Source organism: Chelonia mydas, chromosome 9, assembly GCF_015237465.2.
Source record: "Chelonia mydas isolate rCheMyd1 chromosome 9, rCheMyd1.pri.v2, whole genome shotgun sequence".
Classification (NCBI taxonomy): domain Eukaryota; kingdom Metazoa; phylum Chordata; order Testudines; family Cheloniidae; genus Chelonia; species Chelonia mydas.
Window position 1 is genome coordinate 95549268 of NC_057855.1, and position 26306 is coordinate 95575573.

At 43.4% G+C, this 26306-nt stretch overlaps 1 long non-coding RNA gene across 1 annotated transcript in view; it reads right to left on the bottom strand.

Annotated features, from left to right (window-relative positions):
• Window positions 1–25254, bottom strand: part of LOC122461795 — a 143852-nt gene extending 118598 nt beyond the window's left edge. Inside the window, exons 1-2 of the long non-coding RNA XR_006283982.1 lie at window positions 25039–25254; window positions 24497–24699 (exon numbers count right to left, since the gene is read on the bottom strand). This is a non-coding gene — a long non-coding RNA (uncharacterized LOC122461795). The remainder of the gene's footprint in view (window positions 1–24496; window positions 24700–25038) is intronic.
• Window positions 25255–26306: the final 1052 nt, after the last annotated feature.

Genomic DNA, 26306 nt, shown 5'->3' on the forward strand with positions numbered 1-26306 from the left:
GTTGGCCACTCAGAATCACTGGTCACTTTTAAAATAAGTAAGTTTTAAAATTCTTGTTTAAAAAGGACATTATTTTAGTTTCCAGATCTCTTGATTAATCAGCTCTTTATAAATTTGCCAGTTGTATTTTTCAGGGAAAAAAAACCCTTTTCAATCATCTCTCTACTGACTGGCTTTATTTTTTAAAATGCTGACTCAGGGCAGATATTATGGAGACAAAAAAAAAACAAAACCCCAGAATATTGGAAAACAAAGACTAAGGGTGGGAGCGACACCTTGGGAGTTGCATGGAAGTGCATTAGAGCTTAGAAACCTAAAAATAACCTGAAGAGAGGACTTTTTAATAGAGCATCTTAAAAAAGATCCAGCCATCCAGTGTATGTACCTGTAGAAAAGATAATCCAGACCTAAACAGAAAAACTAGCTAGGAAAGGACTTGAGTAAATCAAGAAAGCAAGACAGGACGTTGTACTCTGGAGAACAGTTACATTGGTCCAGGATGAAGAGACTGAAAAATTGCAATGAAGTTCAGACATTTTGGGGTTTTAATTATGATCTAGCCAAACAGGACTGATCTACTGGGCTGGAAAAGGACCGGACAATTCAGCAGCTTTCTGATTGCTGCTCAATCCTCTTCAGTTGTTTTTTAAAGGAAAAGTTTGCAGCCTAGATTGTGCTGCTGTCAGATGCTCTTTTTGCACCTTGAAAGAAACAGGCTTGAAACTGGTTGAACTGTCTTGTGGCCAGGGAAGCTCCCTACCCCAGGGGATGGGCAGGGGGATGAGGTGCAAAGCAGCAACACAGGCTCTGTGGCACCCAAGGATTCCCTTTCAATTTTCCGAGTGGGATAAAGCAGCTGCGATGCACTTCAGAGTCAGGCCCTGAATTATTAAACTCGCCAACAAAGCTGGCCATTGCCATAATGCTGCTGCATGTATAGGACACCGAAGACCCTTTGGGGCTGGGTTCTGCATAGAGGATCACATTTGCCACCCCAGTTCCTGGGAAACAGTGGGGTGGGAGTGTCTAGTGAACTGGAAACTAACATTACACTGAACATTTTGTACAAAAGAAGATTTAAAATGTACTGTTCCTCTTGCTATTGCCACTGAGGCATTTCACCTATTCCAGTTGTGACCAGCTGTGCGTTATAGCATGGTCCCTCCACTCACCAGGAGTTCCCTAGGAGTTGAAAGGTCAAATTATTTCAGCTCCTTATCTGTAGGGTAGAGAAAGATGGGGCGATTATTATTTGGGGATAAAAAACTAAACCTGGTAACCACGCCAGTGACTTCAGTGGGAGTCGGATCAGTGCTGAATACAAGAGCTGCTGGGGAATTTCTGTCACTGGGGGAATTTCAGTATTTCACTGTTTGATTTCCTCGTGAAAAATGGGACAAAAAGTTTAAGTTTCAAATATTTTCATGAACCAGGAAATCCAAAAATTTTCAATTCCAAAGGGTCAAAATGAAAAACAAACATTTTCAAAGCTCTGAAGCATCGCTTTGAAAAGAAGTGTCTGTTGTGACTTTTCCTGTCAAAAACAAAAACAAAAAACAAAAAAAACCCACCACCATTTGTCCAAATTAACATTTTCCCACTAAAAGATTTTATTTTGGCAAAACTCTGTATTTCACCAGGAACCTTTTTCAGTTAACATTTTCAAGTAACTCTACTGTGTTGTTTTGAACATTCCACCCTTTGTGCACAAACTGCTACCCAAATGTCAGCATCTTTAGCGCTATCCTGAGATTGCACTCCTTACTCAACCAATATGCCCGTTGACATTAGCAGGAGTTTCTGCCAAGAAAGGCAGGTTCAGACCCCATGTATCACCTCTCTCTGGAGAATTTTGCACCACTTACCTGGTCTCTCTGTTGTTGTATTATTTTAGTTCATCATCAACTGGAAATCAGCGTCTGATTCTTTACGTTTCATGGAGTTTGAAACAAAGATTATTCATTTCCCTGGGCTATCTCCTTGGTAACTTGTGATATAGTGTTTGAGAAGGTGGGGATCGAAGGAACTAAAGGTTGTATTCTCTCAGGAAAAGCCAGATCTGGGACACCATGCTGGAAAAAATAATTGTTCCCATTATCATTGTCTCTAGCTTTACACTTAAGGGAGAAAGATGTCTGAATAGATAGTTACACTGTCAATGCAGATAAGGAGAGAGAAGAGAAACATTCCCACAGTGTTGCTAAGTATGCATTCCCATGGGGTACAGCTTCACTACAAGGTTTCAGAGTAGCAGCCGTGTTAGTCTGTATTCGCAAAAAGAAAAGGAGGACTTGTGGCACCTTAGAGACTAACCAATTTATTTGAGCATAAGCTTTCGTGAGCTACAGCTCACTTCATCGGATGCATTCAGTGGAAAATACAGTGAGGAGATTTATATACATAGAGAACATGAAACAATAGGTGTTACCATACACGCTGTAAGGAGAGTGATCACTTAAGGTGAGCTATTACCAGCAGGAGAATGGGGGGCGGGAGGGGAGAACTTTTTGTAGTGATAATCAAGGTGGGCCATTTCCAGCAGTTGACAAGAACATCTGAGGAACAGAGGCGGGTGGCGGGGGGGGGGGGGAAACAAACATGGGGAAAGAGTTTGTGTAATGACCCATCCACACCCAGTCTCTATTCAAGCCTAAGTTAATTGTATCCAGTTTGCAAATTAATTCCAATTTAGCAGTCTCTCATTGGAGTCTGTTTTTGAAATTTTTTTGTTGAAGAATTGCCACTTTTAGGTCTGTAATCGCGTGACCAGAGAGATTGAAGTGTTCTCCAACTGGTTTTTGAATGTTATAATTCTTGACGTCTGATTTGTGTCCATTTATTCTTTTACGTAGAGACTGTCCAGTTTGACCAATGTACCTGGCAGAGGGCACTGCTGGCACATGATGGCATATATCACATTGGTAGATGTGCAGGTGAACAAGCCTCTGATAGTGTGGCTGATGTGATTAGGCCCTATGATGGTGTCCCCTGAATAGATATGTGGACACAGTTGGCAACGGGCTTTGTTGCAAGAATAGGTTCCTGGGTTAGTGGTTCCGTTCCTGGGTAGTGGTTCTGCACTTTAGCGACTTATTTCAGAATAAAAAGTGCCCACACAGAGAGACTTGCACCAAGCTAACTAAATCAGTTTTAGGAAACCAATCTAGTTCAATAGGTGCTAGTTTAGCAGCCCTTTAAACAAGGAGTCCTCTGCATGGAAGGAATCAGTGAAATCCCAATGTTCATACATAGGCAAAAATCACATTAAAGTCAGTGGGTGTTTGTCTGATTATTATTATTGTAATACAGAAGTACCATGAGGTTGCAAGTGAGATGAGGACCCCAGTGTACCTGGTGTTGTAGACATTCATATTAAGAGACAGTCCCTGCCCCAATCTAAATAGAAAAGGCAGAGTGGGAGCAAGGTATTATCTCCATTTCACAAAGGGGGAACTGAAGCACAGTGTGGTTAAGTAACTTACCCGAGGTCACACAGGAAGTCTGTGGCAGAGCTGGGAATTTGAGCCTAGATCTCTTAAGTCCTCATTCAGTGCTTTCATCACAAGCTCATCCTCTCCGAGAAAGGGCAAGTAAAAACTGAGGGCCAGATTCTGCCTCACTCACATTGAGTTGTCCCTTACTCCAGGAGCATTCCCATTGCTTTCAGTGGAGTAAGGTACTATCTCAGCGACTTAGTCAACCCTAGACTTTTTTTTAACACCTTGGATTAACTGCTCTGAAGGATCTCAGCATTTTGGTTAGTATGATAGAGGAAGCATTCACAAATTGCAGATTCATTTTATGTCTCTCTTTTTTTATATGCTTCCTTATAAAAGTCACAGAACGAGCCTTGCAAACAGTTCAAGAAAAAAAAAAAGAAAAATCTTGTAAACATGGCATTTGGAAAAAAATGTAAGGCTTCCTGTTAAATTAAACTGAACCTTTTTACATAATAGATCGCTCACAGCTATTTGTAAGGAAGTGACAAAACTGCTCCAGATCTTGAGATATCGCAGCAAGGTTCACAGATGCACTTATGTAAATATTTTCTGACGACTCAGTTGCTACTGAAAACATTTTTGAAGTTATCAAAAAGAATTTAAAGTATTTTTCAATCTTGTCATTAATGCTTCATTTTCAAAATAGCTGAAACAAAATTGCTGAACAAAATTATGAGTGCTATGAAACTGTACATCTTGCGGTTGTATGTACAGTCTTACAAGTGAAATTTTGCCCTTTGGGGAGGAACAAAAAACAACAAGAGAATAGTGATTTTTAAAAACTCCAGCAAGTCTCTATTCTAAAATAAGAAAAGCAGAAATCAACTCATATCTTACCATTTGATTTTAGTGGACCTGTATGGAGAGAGCCAGTGGAAGCAGCCCTTGCATGTCTATATCTCTAACAATTGCAATCAACATTTAACCCACACATTGAACTGTACACCTTAAGCACTTTCCTAGTTATTATATGCACCAGACTGTCTAACCTGGGCTTCCTAAATATTTGCTCACCAGGCATAGCATTAAGTCAACTTACCAAGTGTAACTGGTATTACATGCTGAAAGAACCAGAGTCAGGGTCCAGCCCTCTGAACAAACATATGCACAATCTGAAAATACATGGAACATTTTACCCAATAGACGCATCCTCTTTCTGAATGTTGCAAGAAAAAAATAGCAACGCAATGCTATTTAGTGTCATAGATTGATAGAACGTGTTCCATACAAACATTTCCATTCAGTTGTGTTCTTTCACATAGTTTTCTGAGACAGATGAGTAAAATGAATGAAAATTTTAACTTTTAATATTAACCTTTTATTAAAAATACACCAATTAGGACGGCAAAGATCACCAAGAACATGATTTTAGAAAAATGGACGAGTGAGCTTGAGCTCAGAATAGGGCAGTGGTATTTGGACATGTCTAAATGAGCAGTCAAAGAAAGAATAGCTTATTGTCGGAGAGGTCAATTATATGATGTTGAAAAAATTTGGGCCCCATTTTAGATACATTTAGAGAAACTTTTTTATCTAAAAATCTAACCCTCCCCTCCTTTTCCCTCCCCTGTCTGTCCCATTGCTTTCCTCTTTATTTATGTACATCTTTGTCTATTTCATTATTGTAACCCCCACTCTAACACGGTATGTCTTTGTAGTATTGGCGTGTTTTGTATTGTCTGGTCTTGCTGCTTTGATAAGTTGAAAAATTGTATAATTACATAATGGTATTGGAGTTCCCAAGCAGCATGCAGTGTTCAGAAACACATACAAGCTATATATCATTCACCTTTTTGTACTTTTCATTATTTTAAATACGAAAAACAATAAAAACTCAATCACAAAAATACACTTATTTATTAAATGAAGAATGTCATTAAATGACAGAACTGCTGACAGTTATGTACAATCCAGGCACTGATTTATGACAGATCCAAATTCCTACAGGAAGTGACAAATGCACACTGGTCCCCCACTACTCAGTTTTGTATATGGGTCTCTGATTTAGGTGAAAGCTTTGTGAAAACACATGTATCCAGACAGCTTTCCCTATTGGATACACATCTAAGCCACCTCAAGCATGTAAGACATAAGATATTCCAGTTAAGGTCAGAAGTAATTTATTTGCTAAAAGAAGCTTTGACACACATACCTGTTTCTGATGGTAGCATGAATCGGTGCTCCAGGCTTGATGCCAGAAGCCCATTTTTTATCATAAAAAAACACCTTTTGGGGGATCTGCCGTCATATACATGGAAGATCTGTGGATGGCAAAATGTCGTGAGATCATGCATGAAGTGCAGGAACTGCTGACAGCCCCTCAACCATATAATTCATTCCATTTCTCAGAGATACACAGTGCTGATCTCAAGACAGAATATGGCCATTAGCATGATCTCCTTTCAAAATACAGTACTGGATAGTGATGTTGATGCTTAGAACAATTTACAAGAGAACTAGACATATTTGCAATATTACCAGTACTGACTGAAGTATCTGATGAATTATTAAATATTATACATTAGAATGAATAAGTTGCAATTAAGTAGATTTTGTCCTTTTGTGTGTGCACTTGGGCATTATTCACAAGCAGAGATTTCTGCAAAAGTATTTGTTCTCCTGATATATTCAATTCACGTCGCTTAGGTTTTTGTTTTGGGATTTTTGTTTGTTTGTTTTTACTCCATGTGTTGATTATGAACATTTGCAATTCAAGCTCTGGCTTAGCTGCGAGTAGTCAGAGGAGCCACATGGTACTGCCTCTTTTCCTTGGCTGGGTGAGTTAACAAGCACCGCTGGTACAAATAGATGCACTTATAAATTAATGTTCAGTTTCCTCATGCATGTGACGTTGATATTTGCTTTCTGTGAACATCTTTGCCAGTAAAACTCAGTTGCACAAACATTTGCACCTCCCTTCTCTTCTCTCAGATAGGTATGCTGAAAGCCCGGCCCTACTCTCTCTCTCCTCTCGCACATGCACATACACAAAAAAGACTTATTTTTGAGGCCGAGAAGCTACAGTCTAATGTGAGAAATGGGTAGGGTGCATTCAAGTTGTGCATTCCATAGACCAAGGCCTTGTCGTCACTGCTAAAAATGGTGTATTTTTACCTCAAAGTAACCCATACAAAGGAGCTATTCCAAGGCAAAAAGACACAGTGAACATCTGTAGTTTTACCACAAGATAGTTTCACAAAGGTGAGCCCCGGGCAGCGGTATCGCGCTGAGGTCAGCAAGTTGACCTTGCAGCAAAACTCAAGTGTACCTTGTCTTCACTGTGCGTTTACCTCAGGATAGCACACGTGTGTTAGTTACCCTGAGATAAAAAAAAATGCACCTTTTTTAGCAATGCAGACAAGGCCTACAACAAAGTACAAAATTTATCCTGGGCAGGCTTGCAGGGGGGGGGGCGGGGGTGGTTCTTTTACCTGAAATAAAAGTATCTTCATGGCCAGAGACGGGACACCAGATGGGGAGGGCTCTGAGTTACTACAGAGAATTCTTTCCCAGGGGCCTCACCCACATGTTCAGGATCTAATTGATCACCATATTTGGGGTCAGGAAATTTTTTTCCCCCAGGTCAGACTGGCAGAGACCCTGGATTTTTTTTGCCTTCCCCTGTACCGTGGGGCACGGGTCACTTGCTAATTTGAGCTACAGTAAATGAAGTCTTTAAATCAAGGACTTCAGTGACTCATCCAGAGGTAATGGGTCTATAGCAGGAGTGGGTGGGTGAGGTCCGGTGACCGGCAACGTGCAGGTGATCAGACTAGATCATCATGATGGTCCCTTCTGGCCTTAAAGTCTATGAGTCTTATCTTCTATAGAACTATTCCTAACAAGCTGCAACAAAAATAAGTCACAGGTGGGCTGTCAAGGGAAGCTTCCTCGCAATCTTTATGTTAAAAAAAGAACAACAATTTTGAGGGGAGCTGTTGCCAACAAACAGCCGCATGGGAATGACTTAGACAATGTCATGCCAAAAGGATTAGCGTCTCCTATGCCTATCTGCAGACAGTTGTGATCCACTGTTCTTCTCAAGTCAGCACTCCCTTATTATGTAATGTATCAAAAAGAACACCATTGTTTAGAATGTGCTTCTTACTAACACGGGAAGGGAAAATAATAGGAACACAGGGGCTCAAACTTTGTGAGATGAAAAGGAAAGCACAATAAAGACAACCTTCTTTGAGCTTACCAGACTCTGACATATCATACAGCTATAAGCATGGAATCGTCTCCCCAGTATACCTTGTGAACCACTTTCACTTCAAAAATTTTTTACAAAAAGCCGTGTTTCTCTGTATTTCTGACAAAATTTACAATGCGTGGCATTGAATGCCATTAAATTATTTCCCTTAAAGGTGACCTGCAAAGGATTTTTATAAAATTGATGTGTGTCCCTTTTACGCTTCTTTATGATGCATAAAGGAAGCCTGAGAGTCTTTTATTTCCTCCAGAAAAGCTTGTTTTTTCTCCTTTTTCTCTCCCCCTTCACTTCAGCAATATGAGGAATTTCATGTCTGGTCTCTTCCTAGTTTTGTGGAGTACTTTTTGAGAAGGTCTAAGATGTATGAGTTCTTCCAACTTAAAAGAAAGGCTAAGGATGTTGAATATTTAAAGATACCCTCTCTTTCAAGCATTTGTTGGGCCTTAGAATTAAATATAGGTTAATAAATTAAAAGGGCAGCTTTAGACAGACTGATTAAAAATCCCCTCAGTTGTTCAGTTTTAGCCATTTGTTGTGTTCATTTCACTAGCTTTTGCAGTTGCCAGAGAACCTTCAAGGCCACACAAGACCTGACTTTCTAATATAAACTGCAGTTGTGAGGAAGAAAGTTCCCATTTATAAACAAATACCTGAATGACTGCAACTATCACATTTGCTTCCCTCTGAGAGTCCCCCTTCGAATGCGTAAGCTGCAACAATTAACACAAATCAGCAGAGAAAGCCTCATAGCTCAGGTTGCGTGAAACAGACTGGTCGCAGTCCAGCTAGCCTAGCAAACCCAAATCAGAAGCTGAAGACACAATGGTTTGCAGGTTTCATTTGGAGCTTTGGGTTCATTTGGACACCAAAACTTTGAACAAAACTGGAATGAATCCACCCAAAACTCAATGGTGTGTCTCCACCATTCCCTCCGCAGGCACTGGGAACTTTCCTACATCGCCCAAGCATCACCAGGATCCTATCCCCTTCCTACACAACCCCTCTTTTCTCTACTCATGTTAAGGGTAATAGGGAAAACCCACCCACTACCACAGGGTACTTTGGGGCATCTCTGATCCCTGACTAAGCAATAAAAAGCAATGGGAGCAGTACTGTCTCCTGCCCCATGGCTGCAGTATGGAGGGGAGGAGGAGCTGACAGCTCCCCAGAAGGCTCTTTCTTGGACTGGGGGAGAATCCAACCTGTCAACTTTTCAGAAGCCAGGGACTTGGGGAATGGGCCAGCCACCTGCTCTGCAAAGACTCCAGGAAGGGAGGAGGTAAAGGCAACTCAGGCAGAAGATGATTACAGTTAAGGAGGTCGGTCACATTAGTCCTCCCAGTGTTTTAGAAAAACATGCTCCAGATTGGTAGATGTTAAGGCCAGCAGAGACTATTGTGATCATGTACTCTGACCTCCTGTAAAACACCGGCCATGGGATTTTCCTCAATTAACTCCTGCTCCAAGTCTAATAGCTGTGATTGAACTAGAGCACAGCTTTCAGAAAAACATCCCATTTTGATTTAAGAGTTTCTAGTGAGAGAGAATCCACCACAGCCCTGGGTAAATTGCCCCAATGACTAATTATTCTCACTGTTAAAAATTTGCACCATATTTCTAGTCTGAATTGTATAGTTTCAACTTCTAGTCATTGCTTTGTGTTATTTCTGTTTCCCCTGTAGGTATTTACAGACTGATCGAATCACCCCTTAACCTTCTCTTTGTTAAGATAAACACATTGAGCCCCTTGAGTCTCATGGTAAGGCCTGTTTTCGAGTTCTTTAATCCTTTTTGTGAGTCTTCTCTGAACCCTGCCCAATTTTTCAGCATCCTTCCTGAACTGTGAACACCAGAACGGGACACACTATTCCAGGAGCAGTCACACCACTCATGTGACCATCCACAGTCACACAGCCCTGTTCTGCATGTAGCAGTTAATGCTTGAATATACTCTAAATGCTAAGGGCCCCTTCAAAAGGTTTCTGTTGTGTAGGGCCAAATCTTAGTTTCTACAGATAACTCAACATAACATAGGAGGCACAGTCTGATCCGGCACCCAGGGAGTTCAGAGGTTCCAGGTTCTATTCCAAGCTCTGCTGCATGACCTTGGCCAAGTCATGTCATCTCTCTGAGCTTCTATTTCCCCTTCCACATTGTATCCGTTTAGGTTATAAACTCTTTGGTACAGGGGCTCTCTCTCCCTGGTGTGTTTATACAGGACTTAATGGGCCCTGCTCTACGCTGCGGTCTCCAGGTGTTATTCCAACCCTAATAAACTACATCATGGTGTTGTGCACAGGGGATACCAACTGGAACCTGGGTACGGGATGGGGTGTACTCCTCCACTCGAGGTCATGGAGCAGCAACAGCAGCTTGCTGCCTCAAGGCTGGTTTGCCCTTTCACAGCTCCCCCTGCCCCAAAATACCCATCCAAGCAGAGGAGCTGGAGGCGCACACACACAGCTTCCAGAGACCTGTGTCAGCTCCCCACTGCACCCTGTCTGCCACAGGCAAGTCACTAAGCTGGGGACACCCACAAAGCAAGGGGCAGACCTTTCTCCTCTGCGACGGACCTCAGGAATTACAAGAGCCCGCACAAAGCCCAAAGCACTATCTAACTGGTAATTACTTTCTGGTGAAGACTGAAAAATGGGTCATTAGAACCATAATAAGCCATTTTCATTAATAGAAAAACCTGATTTACATTTTTTCCCACAGAGCCATTATGTTCTAAGTGTGCTGCATGGATGATTTCTTTAAACACTCCCACATGGAATAGCAGTTTTAAGACCCTGTGATGATCACTTTTTAAACCAGGAAACCTGGCTCGCAATAATGTCATGCTTTCTGTTCACCATTCTTCCAATGCTGTCATCACAAACTCTCGCCTTTCTAAATGCACAGAGTTCTTAGTGGCGCACTAAAGCAGCAAAATCCACTGGCACAGTTGTTAACGCTGCAGATGTAGGTCAATGTCAGTTCTATTAATTTTATCTCTTAAAGACTTGCACATTTTCTAAACAAATCTATCCCTTTGGGGGGTTAAACTGTAATTTGCAGTGTGGTTGTGAGTCCCTATCACATAATAGATCAATTAGGTTGAACACTCCGGTATATTAATCTTATTCACATGTAGTAAAGGCAAATATTGCTAATTACTGTATTACAGTATTGCCTGCTTTTCCCAAACATGCACTAGGGAAAATGGGAATTGATTACAATGGAATATTGAATAAAATTATCTTCATGTTAAACTGGCAGTGAAGAAGAACATTTGCACTCGTTCATCTTGTTTTAATCAATATCCGCTGGAAAATCTACTTATCTTTAGTGATGTTTTGAGTCTGCAAAACATGATCCTCGTCTTTAAAAGCAAGTTACGTGGTTTATATGTAATGGCATTCACCTCCATTAAATATGGCAAGGACCATCCTTTCTATGCCTGGCAGTTTACATCATTCATGTTTTTAGGATTAGACAGGAGGTTAGCCTGTTAAAGTTAAATTTAGTCACTAGAAAGCTTATATGTAACCCCTTTTTTTTCATTATCTTCCGTCTTCTGAATCTTGAGCTTCGGTAATAAATTTAGGATTATTTTCACTATAATTATATCTCAGTGCTGCAGTACTGCGCCAGGAGCTGACCCTGATCTGAACCATTCAAGCTGGTACGTTCACTGTCCCTTTGGGATAGCAGATCGGCTATTACCTTGAATGACCAGTGGATAAGGAGCTAAACACTACTGGGGGAGGCTTCAAAGGGGCTCAGGGATTGGAATGTACCTATTGTTAACTTGCAAGGCAAAGTAAAGGCTGGCCAAGCCCAAAGGAGATTGTTTGGGTGCTAACAAGCTGGCAGTGTCAGGGAGCCGATACCCAGTTAAGCACAACTAAGTCTCTTTCTTGCTGAAGACCCGGGGGGAATACATAAGGTGATTCAGAGACCTGGGTACCCTGAGAACCATCACTGTCTTGTCTATTGTAAGGAATTTGAAGGCAGGAACTCTTTCTCTCTCTGTGTGCGTGTTTCCACAGCACCTAGCACAATAGGGTCCTGATCCCAGCTGGGGACACACACACAGCTGACATCAATGCTTAGCACTTACAAAAATGCTTTGCATGTTCAAAAGGCTTTCAGCAAAAGCTTCTGTCACCAGAGCTCAACCTGTGAATTTGTTAAAGTGCAACACAGGCCAAGAAAATCTAGAAAGATGATGTAAAATAGGAATGTTGGCATTTGGCAGCTGCTAAAATAGAAATCCCATATGACATGCAGATATTAATGTGTAATATAATGGATAGTAAATTCAACAGAAATATGACTATTAAAAAATTCTATTTCCTCCATCCTACTGCAACAGATGGAACGATTTCGATCTTCGGATTCACTCTGTGAGCACAGCTGGTAAAGAGTTGTTTATATTTTTAAGAAGAATGAGAATGTCTGTATTAAGCACCGAAACATCCCACAAATCAGTCACTTTAAAGAGGATCTCTGCAACTGTGTGAACACAGTGGTTCATAATTGTAAGTACTGCTACATACACACCCCAGAGACAGGATGTAGGGACAGCCATGGAGGAATAAGGAGCCAAAGTGTGGATTTCCTGTCATTTGTTGACATCATTGGTTTACTATTTGCTATTGGAAGCCACCCTGCCTATAAGCTTTAACCAGACCTCTTGTATCTCTTCTGTGCAAGCTTTGGGAAGACATGCAGTTCCCAGGTGATGCACAAAATAAAATGTTCCATCATTGATTCTGCTGAGGGCTTACACAGCTGTGTGCATTATAAATTATTATTTCTACCTTGCAAACAGTTATTACATAGTCTGGGCCAGGCTTGGTCTTTTCTTTTTATGGCTACAGTTGTTTCTGGACTCAAATGCATTGTTTATTCCATGAGCAAATCTCTTTTCCAAACTGGCTCATTTAGGGTAAGGTTTTTTTTTTTCCCTTGGGTCCCAAACTTCAAATCCCCTTTAGAATATTTTTAAATGGTTACACTTAGGAAATTCATGGCCAGAAATGTCTAGATGTTGGTGGTGCAAACATTTAGAATATGTATGATAATATACAAACCAATTTCATGTTTATTTCACCCTGGGATCCATCTCAATGTTTACCTTAACAAAAGTAAATTGTTTGCTTGTAATGTGTGATCTGCTTCTATGAAGCACAGTAATATCAGAAAAAATATCTTGGTTCTTACAAAATTTTACAGAGAATTGCTCTCTCTCAAACCAAACGTAACTTGAATTTTTGGGCAAACAGCTAGCTTAATATAGTTTATGGATCCAAAAGTGATGGTCATTCACAGGTTATTTAATCTTGTGAAGCATGATCTGGCTGTCTACCATGCAAAACTACCTTGAGAACCCAGGTTAACCCTTTCTAGAGGAAATACCATGTTGGAGGATATCTGGTGAAAGGAGGAGTTCCCAAGAATCCCACTCCAGGACAGCTCCCTGCCTCTAATCAGTGGTTCTGTGGGCTCCCTGCTGTCATGGCTCCATAGGGAATTGAATGCACCCCAAACTCTTAAGGCATTGAGGGTAAGTTCTCAGCAAGAAAAGAAACCACAGAAGAGTTGACGTGGCCTGAGACCAAGGACTGTAGAGGTGGCATTACATGACCTAGGGGATCTACATGCAGGGGATCCTCCAAGCTCCTTCACTAGATATCCTCAGCACAACAAAATCCATATTGGAACCTAGTCACTGCGGGTCCAGGAAGAAAAGACAGAGCAATTATAACCCACTGGTGAGCGTGTCCCCTTCTGTGCCAATCTGCTGAGGACATGAGTTCTTCAACAGCCCACAGCTACTGAGCCTAGACTCTTGAGCTCAAGATGTAGCACCTTATGCTTTTAACTCTGGAAGACCCCAGTTCAATTCCTGGTGTGTCAGCCAACATAGCCACCATCGCAGTCATGCTGGAGATTAATAATACCTCAATAGCAGCTGCACCCTCAAAGTGAAATGGATGCCTGTCCACACACAAGCTACGGCACAAGTACTTCCCAGAACAGAAAGAGTTAAGCAGATCATCTAAGAATGGCATTTTTGGTCAACGATGTCCATTTTATACAAGAAACAATAGTTAGGAGAAGACTAAAGCTATGGCTATAGGAATGGGGTTTCTAGAGTCACTGTTGTTAAGAATTGAATACAGTTTGTGTGCGTTGTTTTCAATGATAAACAATGTTTTCTGAACTATTGTAGGTACTCCTTTCACCCCCTTAACCACAGTATCTGAGCACCTGAATCTTTGTAATGTATTTATCCTCTTAACACCAGAGCTATCGTCCCCATTTCACAGACAGAGAACTAAGGCATGGAGGAGCTAAATGGGTCACACGAACAGTCTATAGCAGAGCAAGAAATTGAACACAGGTCTCCCATGGCCCAGGCTAGGGCCCAAACCATTGGCCCATCCTTTCTCTCTTGTAACTTAGCTGTCCCACTTACTCCCATTTCAAATTTGTCATCTTAGATCTCACACCAGAAGCCCATTTTATAATAGTTTATTGTTATTAATTTGTATTATAATAGTGCCTATGGTGTGCTAGGCATGGCATAAATATAGAACCAAGAGATGGTTCCTGCCTCAAAGAACTTACAATCCAAGTACCAGACCCTGAGGACATACCCTTAGACTTTACAGTCTAAATACACCTGTTTGAAATTAGTCAGCTATTTTTCAAACAGCAAATATTGAGGGGGATTTAGATGACTTTCTGTGCTCCTACAATAAAAAAACTCAACTTTGACGCAAACCACCAAAATTTGCAGTCCATTTTCCTGCAGTGTAGATAAATGCCTCCACGCCTTTTCTGCCATTGGGCTTTGGGGGGAGGGGGCAGGAAAGGGGGAGAATAAAGATAAAATAAGGCATTTAAAATGCTACTTCAAAGAAGCAGTTCACAGTATTTGTCTTTGTTCTGCATACATGCTGAGACACTCTGTGCCCCAAAGCAACACCCTGGCACCCCCACATTCCCCACTGTCATAGGATTATGATATGTTTTGTACAAAGCATGCCTTGTGAGGTATCATTCTAAAAGTCTTGATCTGTTGAACATTAATATCCTGTTGAATTGTATGTGCTGTCATTGTATGTGAAGTTATGAAGTTTTGCTAGAAGTGTGTTACTGAAAGATGCTGTGAAGTTGGAAACACCCACCACTAGCCTTTCAGGTACAATAATAAAGAAGCTAGACAGTGACAGTGCCCATCAGCGAACACAATGGACCAATGAAGAGCTTATCCTCACCTGTGGATGCTTCAGTCAGTCTATGAACAATGGCTGCCAGAACTCACCGGAAGCATGCAACGGCTTGTGACTAGATCACATGACACTGAACTCCATTTTGGTACCTGTATTTTTCCACAAACGGAGCTGGGAACTTTGCTTGGAACAAAGGGGCTCCCACCCTATAGAAGAAACTATATAAGGGGGCAGGGGCATCACCACAGGGCCCACTCCCCACACAAAAGAACACCTGGAAACACCTGAGGAACAAAGACTGAATTGTGGAAAGTGCTGGACCTAGGCTAACGGGATTTCTAGCCTGCGTATAGACGCTTGATAGGCTGTTTGTACTATCTCACAGCGTGAGACACTGCTTGATTCAAATTCTATCTAGTCTGTATAAGACAGGCGGCGGTTTTGTTTATTTCTTAGGTAACCATCTTTGATCTGTTTGCTATTACTTATAATCAGTTAAAATCTGTCTCTGGTCCGTAAATCTGTTTTATATTTTTTATCTAAAACAGCGTAGTTTTCTTGAAGTGTTGGGGAAAAAATCTCAGCTCAGTCAACAAAGGTTTTGTGCATATTCCTCTCCACATCAAGGGAGAGGCAAACTGTAATAAATTCTGAGTAAGCCAGTGTATCTGCTGCCTAGTGCCAGGTTTGCTAGCTTCCACCCCTGCCTCTGGTCCCCACTGCAGTGTCACACACAGGGACCCCTGCCATTCCCATCTGCAGCATACCGGAAGGTACACACTGAGCTGTGTAACAGCCCCAGGTTAGCCAATGCACCAAGGTTTGAATGGGGACCCCTCAGAGCAGAGCTGACAGCATGAGTCGATAGCTGGGCCTAAAAACCTGGCTTTGTAGTTGGGGGCTGTAGCACTCACATCTTCTGTGAATCGGGCACAGGGCAGGGTGTACTACACACTGACGGGGGTGCAGAGAGGGGGTTACTCAGGCTTCACAGATACAGGACCTTTAATCACTGTGGGGAGGTAGTATTTACTCACACCAGTAATCCCACTAGAGTTGATGGTGATGACTCATGTGAGTAAGTATACTCAGCATTGCAATGCCGAACTAATTCAGGAGCCTAAATCGCATGGACAAGGAATGTGCCCAAAATCACTTTTGAAAAGGAGATTTAGGCTCCTAAATCAGTTAGAAATTGCAGCACTGAGTGCAGCAATGCCTACATGTGAGGTCAGCCCTCAGTCAGAGCCTCCAATGCTTCGTCCTTCAGCTGGAGCCTGAAATGACTCATCCTTCAGGCATGCTGCAGCAACCAATCCATGAGCAAGGACCGGGTCAGATGATGCCCATGGACAGCTATTTAATCCCGCAGGAAGAGCAGCCAGCCAGCGGAACATCACCACTCGGCTGGGAACTCTCTCTGTGCCTTGTGGTGTTACAGACTGGCCAGGCTTCCAGCCTGCTGTCACCAGCTAGCCCTGCACTGGCATCCACCTGCACCTGCCTCACTAACTCACCCAGTGACACCCCCCCAGCACTAAATACCTTTAAAAATCTGTGACAAAGTGGCACACACAGAATCTACAGCACAACAGAGCACAAGAATGGTGATCCCAGGAGGGAATGAGACCAAGTGGCAGCCTGTCATTCAGCAAGATGGCATCAAAGATAAGCACATCAGGCATAAAGTTGGAGGAAAGGATGGGCTAGCAGTTAAAGCACTGGACTCAGAGACTCAAGACCTGGCTCCACCCCAAACTTCCTGTGTGAACCTAAGCAAGTCATCACATCTTCTGACCCTGAGTTCCCCAGCTGTAAAATGGGGGTAATCCTTCCCTGCCTCCCCAGGGCAGAAACCATATGAAGTGCAGAGATGCTAGTGATGAGAGTGATGTACGTGTGTAGCTAAGGAGTCCCCACCATCCCACAAGCTGAATGAAAACTCAGAACCAGAACAAAACTCCAGTGAGGGTCATTTTGAACTCCAAACTCTATAGCACCCACCCTGGATTCTTGTTTGGCATAAGTGATCTATCCTCCAACCTTTCTCGCTGACTGTAGGGAGATCCTTAGGCTTTGATTAAACTAGAAAGTCACGTGGCATGTATCAGTTGGAAGATATCCCTGCTCTTAGAGCATCAGTAACTCTGAGAGCTGCTGAAGGATGTTGCCAGAGGTGGAATCTGTAACTGAAACAAGTGCTGAAAATGGACATAAAAGCAGGCATCTGACCAGTCTCTGGATGCACATTTTGCATGCAGTGTATGAATGCAAAGTCCAGGTCTGCCTGAATGGAGATGCATGCCTATCAGAGTGCTGCGTGACTGAGAAACTCTAAGCAGCACAGGGATTTTCACATCAGGATGTTGACTTTTCAGAGTGAACGACGTCCTGGCAGCAAACAGGGATTTCCAAATGATGCTGAAGACAGCATGCTACTGCAGGCAAGCCACTACTCCAGATGGTCGTGATTAATTAGCATTGTCTAGGTATGCCAGATGCCTGTGACTCATGACAGTACTCGCACAGCGCTGAGCTTCTCTACATATACACTTGGCCTGCTTCACACATCATTGAGTTCAGCTGAACAGTAATGGCCAGGGGATGAGGAGTGGAACTCAGGAGACCTGGGTTCTACTCCCAGCTCTGCCACTCACCTGCACTATGACCTTGGGCAAATCACTTTGTTTTCCCGTGTCTCAGTTTCCCCTTCTGTAAACTGGAAATAATACCACCTGCCCTTATAAAGGGCTCCAAGGCCCTTTGGTGAAAGGGGCTGGCTCTCTACAAGTGCAAAAATTACCTTTAGTTTCAAAGAAAGTGAATGCAGGTTTCACTTTCCATTAGTTATTGCCTAAAGAAGCTGTCCTTTTTAAGGCAAACCCTGCCTCCAGGTGCCCACCCCCAGCCACCTCCCCCAGGAGCACAGAAAGCACCTGGAAAGGGTTGGGAGGATGCAGGGGAACCTGCCTGGGAGGTCAATGCACCCTGTGTGCCTCCAGGGGCTCCCCACCTGCAGCCTGGGGCCGGAGAGAGGGTGGGGGAGGGGGAGCCAGTAGCACAGCATCCAAAACGCTTCCTTAGTGCAGCAGGAGTCCACCCCCCGCTGCAGGGACACAGCATGGCCCATTGAGAGCTAAGGAGGAGAGGGTCTGGCCCTCTATCTGATGGCTACTCCTGCCCAAAGCCTGTTAATCATATGTTTCTTTGTCACCATCATTATCCATTTTTCTGTTTGTCTATTCTGGGTCGGCATGATTAATAACAATAGCACGAGATCCTGAGACGACAGATAGCAGGAGAGAAGTTGCATCTAATTAAAAAAAAAGGGAGATCAGGTTTGGATGCCACCAGTATGAATCAACGTATGAACTAACATGCAGGACCGTCCCTAGCAATTCTGGGGCCCTAGGCAGCTCCCCCGGCGGGGGGGAAGCCTCTGAGGGGGAGCTGGTCCTAGGCCTCCTTGGGGTGGGGGCTGGCTTGGGGGTTAGGCGGGAACCACCCCCCAGCACTCACCAGCAGCATGGCTGGGGCTAGGTCACTGCACTTCCCGCCACCAGTGAGCACAGGCCTGGCCCTGCTGCAGAGCTCAGGGGAGTGGGGGCGGGGCTGGGATGGAGCAGGGGTGGGAAGAGAAGAGCCGGAGCAGGGGCTGGAGCAGTATGCAACTGCGCAGGGCACCAGGAAATTTGGTGCCCCATGCAGCTGCGTGCTTTGCGTATGGGTAAGGACGCCCCTGCTTACATGTGAACTCTTACTTCACATGTGCACGTGAAGATGACAGAACAAGGAGTAATGGTCTCAAGTTGCAGTGGGGGAGGTTTAGGTTGGATATTAGGAAAAACTTTTTCACTAGGAGGGTGGTGAAACACTGGAATGCGTTACCTAGGGAGGTGGTGGAATCTCCTTCCTTAGAAGTTTTTAAGGTCAGGCTTGACAAAGCCCTGACTGGGATGATTTAGTTGGGGATTGGTCCTGCTTTGAGCAGGGAGTTGGACTAGCTGACCTCCTGTGTCCCTTCCAACCCTGATATTCTATGATTCTATGTCACTTCCATTGAGTTCGGAGGAAGCAGAGTATGACTGTCTGAAAGCAGAATTTCACCCTAAAGTTTTATTTGTCATCTTAGTTTGAATTGGGAGACAGGCTCTGATAAAGCAAAACACCCAGAACTCAATTGAGAAGTCAGAGGGAAGGGAGCAAAGCTTGTTACAATGATTGGAACACACACAAACCTTTTCCTAAGAATATGAAAGTCATTGGGACTGACTGGTGTAACGGAGTAGACAACGTTATGCTGGTGTGACTCCATTTAAGACAGTGGATTCCCACTGGTGTAAATGAAATGGAGACGCAGAGCCAATGGTCCCAATTCACAATCACCCTGCAGCTACATAAATGCCACCTACCCCGATACCAAAGGGCTCCCCAAGCAGTGTGAAAGCAATCTCCACCGGCTCTGCGCCTCCGCTCCTGCAAACTGAAACCTGCAGTCGCTTTCTTTGCAGCTAAAGGTAATATCTGCACTTATACAGAGCCCAGGGCCCAGTCTGGGCATACTGAGGCAGAAGAGTTCTGGGAGTGGGGGTGGTCAGGGCAGTAAGGCCTGCAAGGCCCAAAGGTAGGGGAGTCCTAGGGAGATGAATCAGCCCAGACTCAGGAGTTGTGGGAGGGACACAAGCCTCCCTCCCTCTAGTTCCTGCGCCAGTCTCTTCACCAGCACAGGGATGAATTGTTTTTACGGGATTACAAAGCAGCATCCCGCCACATGTAAAATGTGATTCCCAAGACCAAATGCCTCCAAACCCTGCACCTAACAGCTATGCAGCATGAGAGGCAGGTGGCTTTGGCTTGTGCCCAAGATTACCAGGCAGCCTGGCAGAACATTGCTGATTTTCGGCATGGAGGCACACATCAGTAACCAAGTGGAGTCAACCCAGTGAAAATGAGGACAGAACTGAGCTCCTGGGTTTTCCACCTTTCTCCCTGTCAGCCATCATGTGGAAAGTCTCACGACACTTGGCAGATAGGGGCCAGTGCATAATTGCCTAGCACTGAACAGCATGGTTGGCTTGACCCCTATGATTGCATCCTCCCTAACAGCATTTCCAAATCTACACGATTCCTTACTTCTCATTTCCTCCTCTATTGTTAATAATCTTTTTAAAACGCATCTGTATTGTTAACTATATGGTACAGCAATTGCACCTTAAGACCCTAGTCAGGGATCGGGGACCCCAGAAGACTAGGTGTAGTATGCGCACAAACTGAAATGACAATCTCTACCCAAAGGAGCTTACAAAATAAGCCTTAGGTGGGAGTCTACTCACAATGTATAAAGTTAAGTACTTGCTTAAATCTTTGTAGGACAGCGACCTAAATTTATGTTCTGGCCTACTGTACATAGCAAATATACTTTGGATGTATCTGTTTCCACTACTGTCCAGCACATTTATTTTTAATTTTTTTTGGTAAATATCATTGGCTAGCTCACTGTTTGCTGCATTGTGAGTACATAAACATTCTTTAGTAAGAGTATTTTACGGAAGTAATAAGAGTTCAATAGGTTCATAGAACTACTGAGTCTAAGAGCTTCCTGCTCATTCCAACCTACTTACTGTGATGAATAATACATAAATAATAAAGAACAGGATATGACTTGCACTTCTATAGAGCCTTCCTTCCAAACCTGCCCAGCACCCCTGGGAGACAGCTATTGTTACCCCAGTTTACAGACTGGGTTCCCCTGAGCAAACACAGGTAAAACGCCTTGTCTAGGACCATACAGCAATCCACTGACAATGCCAGGACTGGAGCCCATGTCCCTGAAGTTCCATGTTGTAACCACGAGGACACACCCCATAGACTAAAATGCCTACAGTATAGGCTGTTTTTCAATTCATCTCAACGGCGGAAATTTATTTAACTGCGCTTCCTTTCCCCACCCCCACAGCTTGCAAGAGAATCAGGCTTTTCTCTATTGCACAACATATTACAAACACAAGTCCTTTCGGGGGTGGGCAGAGTCGAGCACTTGTGAAAAGTAGTTATTTAAAAATAGCCATGCCCCCATGGACGGTCTGTGAGCCATGGTTAATTTAATAGCCGCACGTGCTTATTAGAACCATTCATGCCCTCGCTGCAATCAGCTTGTTTACCCGTTGATCAATGATGACTTTCAGATTATTATTTTAATTAAGAAACCCCTTCATTCAGTAGGATTCTATTGAGGAAACTCCTTCTCTTCCACTGGGGCAAACTAGTACTTACTGGAAGACGACATGCCATTTGGAACAGCTGCACGTTGAGATGTTAGGTTTGCACAAGGGGGAGAGAGAGAAAGAAAAAAAGATGGTAAGTTGCCTCAACTGGGAACAGTACGAGATAGTTTATCAAAATTCTAACCACTTAGCCATTCTGTTTTCCGTGAGCCAGACCCTGTGCCCAGGAAATTCCACAATCTGGAGCCTGTGAGGCTCAGTTTCCTTCACAATCACATCCTGAAGGGGAGAGTGTCCCACAGAAGCAATTATAGAAGGTCCTAGACCTAGGGGTGGAGGCTAGCCGTGGCATGTGGCAATTGGATCCTTGGTCTGATATCACGGAAGCTGTAATGCAGACACTTGTAGTTTAAGCTGTCCAAGGTCACAGAAGTCCAATTCAGATTTATATAAAGTTGTTTATAAAAAAGTCAGCAAAAGTTGAGATTATTTCTGGTTTTCCACATCCAGTTCCAATTTTCCAATATTAAATCTCAAAATCCATTTTCCCCTTATTTAAATTAAATCTTCAAATGGTAGCCTAGAAGGAAAATTCTCTTACACTGTCCACTGATAGTGTACTAACTAATTACTCAAAGAAAGAACCGTGTAGTAACAGCACTGAACCTAGGGGTTCAGATTTCAGAGTAGGCACCATGCAAAGCAGATATGAATAGTCATACTAAAGCTAGCTAGCCAACGGGACCTCTTAAGGTTGGCTTTTTTATACTAGCCCAGGTTTATTCTACAAGCTTTGTTCTACAAGGCAGAGATCAGCAAGCCAAACTGTGCGCTGCCTACTCCATCCTTTTTCTTTCTTCCACGTCAGGAGTTTTACACAGGTCAGTATTGTCTATCCAGAAGTCAGAGACCCAGGTACATGGACAAATCACTATTGAACTACTGGCCAAAACTTGATTACATTGTAATCAATAGGAAAACACCCACTGATCTCCACAGGGTCAGGATTTGGCCCGAAGTTATTAATTGTATTGTGGTAGCACTGGGGAGCCCTAGTCATGGACCAGGACCCATTGTGCTAGGTACTATACAAACAGAACAGAAGAGGCAGTCCCTGACCCCAAACAGCTTACAATCTAAGTAAATGAGGCAAGGAGCCTCTGGTCAGAGACATAGTTGAGAACATCAGTGTCTGGAGCAAGATCTTCTATGTTAAAAATACAAAGTAGGAATTGTAACCTCCTCCTGTTCCACCAAAGCATGTAGAAATGCAGCACCAGCTCACAAGCAGGTACGAAGGGGTCACTCTGAAAATACCATAACTCCTTGCCCAGGTTAATAAATAGGCAGAAGATGAAATACTGCAGAAGCCTGTTGAAGATAAAGGTTTTTGTATTAAAGCCTAATCTGGGGCCCATTGATGTGAATAGGGGTCTTCACTCAGAACTAACAGGAGCATACATACCTGTATGAAATATTTTAGAGAGTTACAAGTTTTAGGCCCTGATCCTGCCAGGGGATCCTCAAAGGTGGACGTGTGACCATGTGAAGATCCAGTGACTACAAGGCTCTGCCTACAGGATCCCCCTTTGCATTGTACCTTTTTCCTCTCCCAGGTGATATAAACAGAAGTTTGGTTCTGCTCACCCTTTGCCTACCAAAACATTCCTTTGCCCATATCCTAACAAGAGCCCACTGTTCCTCTGTAATTCTGCTGCAATGGAGTAGCAATCCCTGCAGTAGCAATTTCTGGGAGAATCTTTATACATTCGCTGACATTTCTGTACACAGAAAATCCTTGGTAGATTTCAGAATTAGAAAGGCTTTGAATAGGGTCCCCTATGCTTAACATGTTGTAGGTTACCACTTACAATGGAATGGCAACTGAGGATTAGATTGTTATGCTTAAACTCCATTTTAAGTGGTCTCCTACAACATGTTAAGCCCTTATGCTTAATAATCTGTCCCAATTTGTGTTTAGTTCAGACACGGATTTCGTTCCCCAGATCTGACGAGCTCTGTGAAACTCAAAACTTCCACCTTCCAACAACAGAAGTTGGTCCAATAAAAGATATTACCTCATCTATCTTGATTCTCTCATATTCTGGCATTAACACAGCTACCACACTGCAAACATACACATGTTTATGCCAGGTAGAGGGGGAGGACTGGTTTAACTTGACTAAGTTGCTAAATCTTTTGGTTGAGCAATTCTTCTTTGGAGACATTTGCTATAGTACATAAAAGAACGCAACATTTTGCTCCAGAGAGAGTGAAAACATCAGTGCAACGAGTCTGATGGACAGAATAAAACAAACCCACATGTACTACAGAAGAATTGCTCAAAACAGAGATTTCACTGATGGAGGCTAGTCCACTGAAGTCAATGGAGTTTTGCCATCAACTTCAATGGGAATAGGGTTCAGCCCTACATTAATATCTGAAGTGGAAATGAGAAAAAGCCACAAGAGACACATTGTAACCAGAACCACTGGAACCTCAAGACAGAAAACAATAGCACTGTTCCTACTGTCATTATTCAGTCCTAGTTTCCCTGACTATAAAGAGGGCTCGGAGTCTGTCACACCCAATGGCCATTAGTGGTGGCATGGTTTGGAGAGCAGGAGTTTGCTACCTCTTCTTTTGGCCCCTCATAGGTCTTACTCACATTAGCCACTCTCTCTAGTCAGGGCTTGAATTTGGTTGAGGCCATCATTAGACATAATCTGGTTGATTAATATGCAGTAGAACATGGTTTCTATTTAACAAGGGTCTACTATATCGTAATCTACCATAGCATGGTAGAGTCCTTGGCAGGGTCAAGTTTAAACAATTCAAGCATGATTGATAACATTGGTTGTAAAGCTTGTGTAGACAGGACTAAGAGAGGAGTGGCAAACTCTGGTTATTAATAATCATTTAGGTAGCACCATTAAATGGACACAGCAGCATAAGGAGATAGATCACTGCCAGGGAGATAACAGGGTTGATACAATTCAAAGACATGAGTTGATGCAATGCAGAGCAAACACAGAGTGGAGTTTGGCCACTAGAGCTTGGCTAGAGCTAAAGGAAGCAGCATCTCCTATCATTTGCTTTAATCCTCTCATCCTCCCTCTTGTGCTTTTCCCTTCCTCCTCTTTGCCTGGCCTTCTTGGAACAGACATCCATAGCATCTCCTGAAAGCTCGTGTCTGGGGTCTGCAGTATCACTGCAACAGGATTCCCAGCTCTTGGGGAGTTCATTTGTAGAGTCACCGAACCAAGTGCAGGGATAAATACACATTCACATAAAATTTCCCATTTTCTCTCTTTTGCTCCTATTTCTTACCTTTCTCCCATCTGGAATGGCTTTGGGAACACCAGAGAAAAACCTGGATTTCTGCCTGCTTTCATTCCAGTGCTGGTTCTTCCTTTTTCTTTTAAATATCTTAGAAGTGGACCCAGACAGCAGCTGCATACTCATCAGAACACCGTTGGGTTCCCCTGCCCTTTCCAGTATCCAGACCTAGGTGTGTCTCCAGCTGCCTCTCACTGCAAGAGAAATGGTAACTTCCAAAAAACTTCCACCTTTACCCAGCTGCCTTGCACTTGCTCCTCTGGATAATTCCCTCAGTCAGTGCCCTACCATCCAGCACTCTCATTCCCCAGAGCACTCATGCTTATTTTGGAAGGCTGTCCCCCCCCCTTATAATTTCTTTCTTTTATACAGAGCCAAGAATCCTGCTGCTCCTCTGCTCTGCAAGCTCATTGACTAACTCAACAGAGTAGCATTTCACACCTGAGCAATAACTACAGAAATTGCAAGGCAGTGAAGAATCAGGCCCCGGCTGCTTTCTTGTGTGACAGCTTTAACCTGCTAGGTGCACTCACCCTCCACTCCCACAGCTCGTTCCTTAGGAGCTGACCTGGGTGCCTGCTAGCAGAGGCCCTGTGCTGCAGGGTGAGAGCACACTGACAGACCCGGGGGGACACACAGGGTTTCTGCACACCTACGCTGCCACCTTTCTGGTGTATTTTCCTGTAAAATAGTGTGCACGTCTAAATGGCATCCTATCTCATTAAGGGCCAAAGATACACAGGGCAACTTTCCACCAAACTCCAGAGGTAAGTTACGTGCAGCCTCTTTCAGCTCAAAGCAAAGGTCTGAACTGTGGGTTATTAAGCACTTCCCAGTTCTAACCCTCTGCCTAGAGAGTCTTTCTCACTGCCAGACTGACTCTTAGCTCCCCTCTTAATAGGCTGCTGAAGGGGATTAATTGATTCCCCACAGCAGGCCCAGCCCTGCCATCCTGCAAGTCCCTCTGCATTTGTGGTTCTGCCTCTAGCCAGAGGGAGGGGATTAATTAACCCCTTCTCTGCTAATCACTGGATGGCTCTGTCCACCTTGTCACAATTGTTTATATTCTGTTCTTCCTCCCAGCAGTTTCCAGATGAAGGCAGCACCATTCCAAAGTACTACACGCACACAACCACAGCTAATTTTTGGGGGAGAAAGAGATCCCAATCCCACATTTGGACAGGCACGTTGGCACTCTGGCCTGTAAATACCCTTGTTTATATGCCTAATTGCAAATCTAAGCTTCCAAAAGTAAGATCTGGGTGTCTGGTTAAGGTGCCCACATAACACTGAGATTGCAGTGCCATGACTGTTGGAGAATCCCACCATCTGCAGATGTTACTGTTAACTAAAGCCATCTACAACTACACCACATCTTGCTTCAGTGCATAGAACATAAAGGAAGATTCATCCCTGGTATAACAGTGACATTTATTCCAGCTGAATCCAACTTCAGTGGAATTACACAGTGAATGGCTCTGGCCCATAAATTTCTTTCCCACAAAGTACAGGTGAGACCCTCAACATATGGGTATTTCTTAAGGAAGTGATTTCTGGAGAACAGTGATTTGACTAGACTGAAAACGTCTCTTTAGTGGTTTGGGTAGTAAAGAAGATACCAAATATTCAGTGCTCAATTTCTGTCCTAGAAGAAGGCTTGTGAAATGAACTCTGAACCACACCACTTCCTCTGCTTCACTGGCTAACCCCACTACTGTGTTTGCACTCATCCATATTTAGTTCAGCAAGAAAAGTGGATTCATTAATATAAAGAACTAGTCATAAAATTTACCTCTCTACT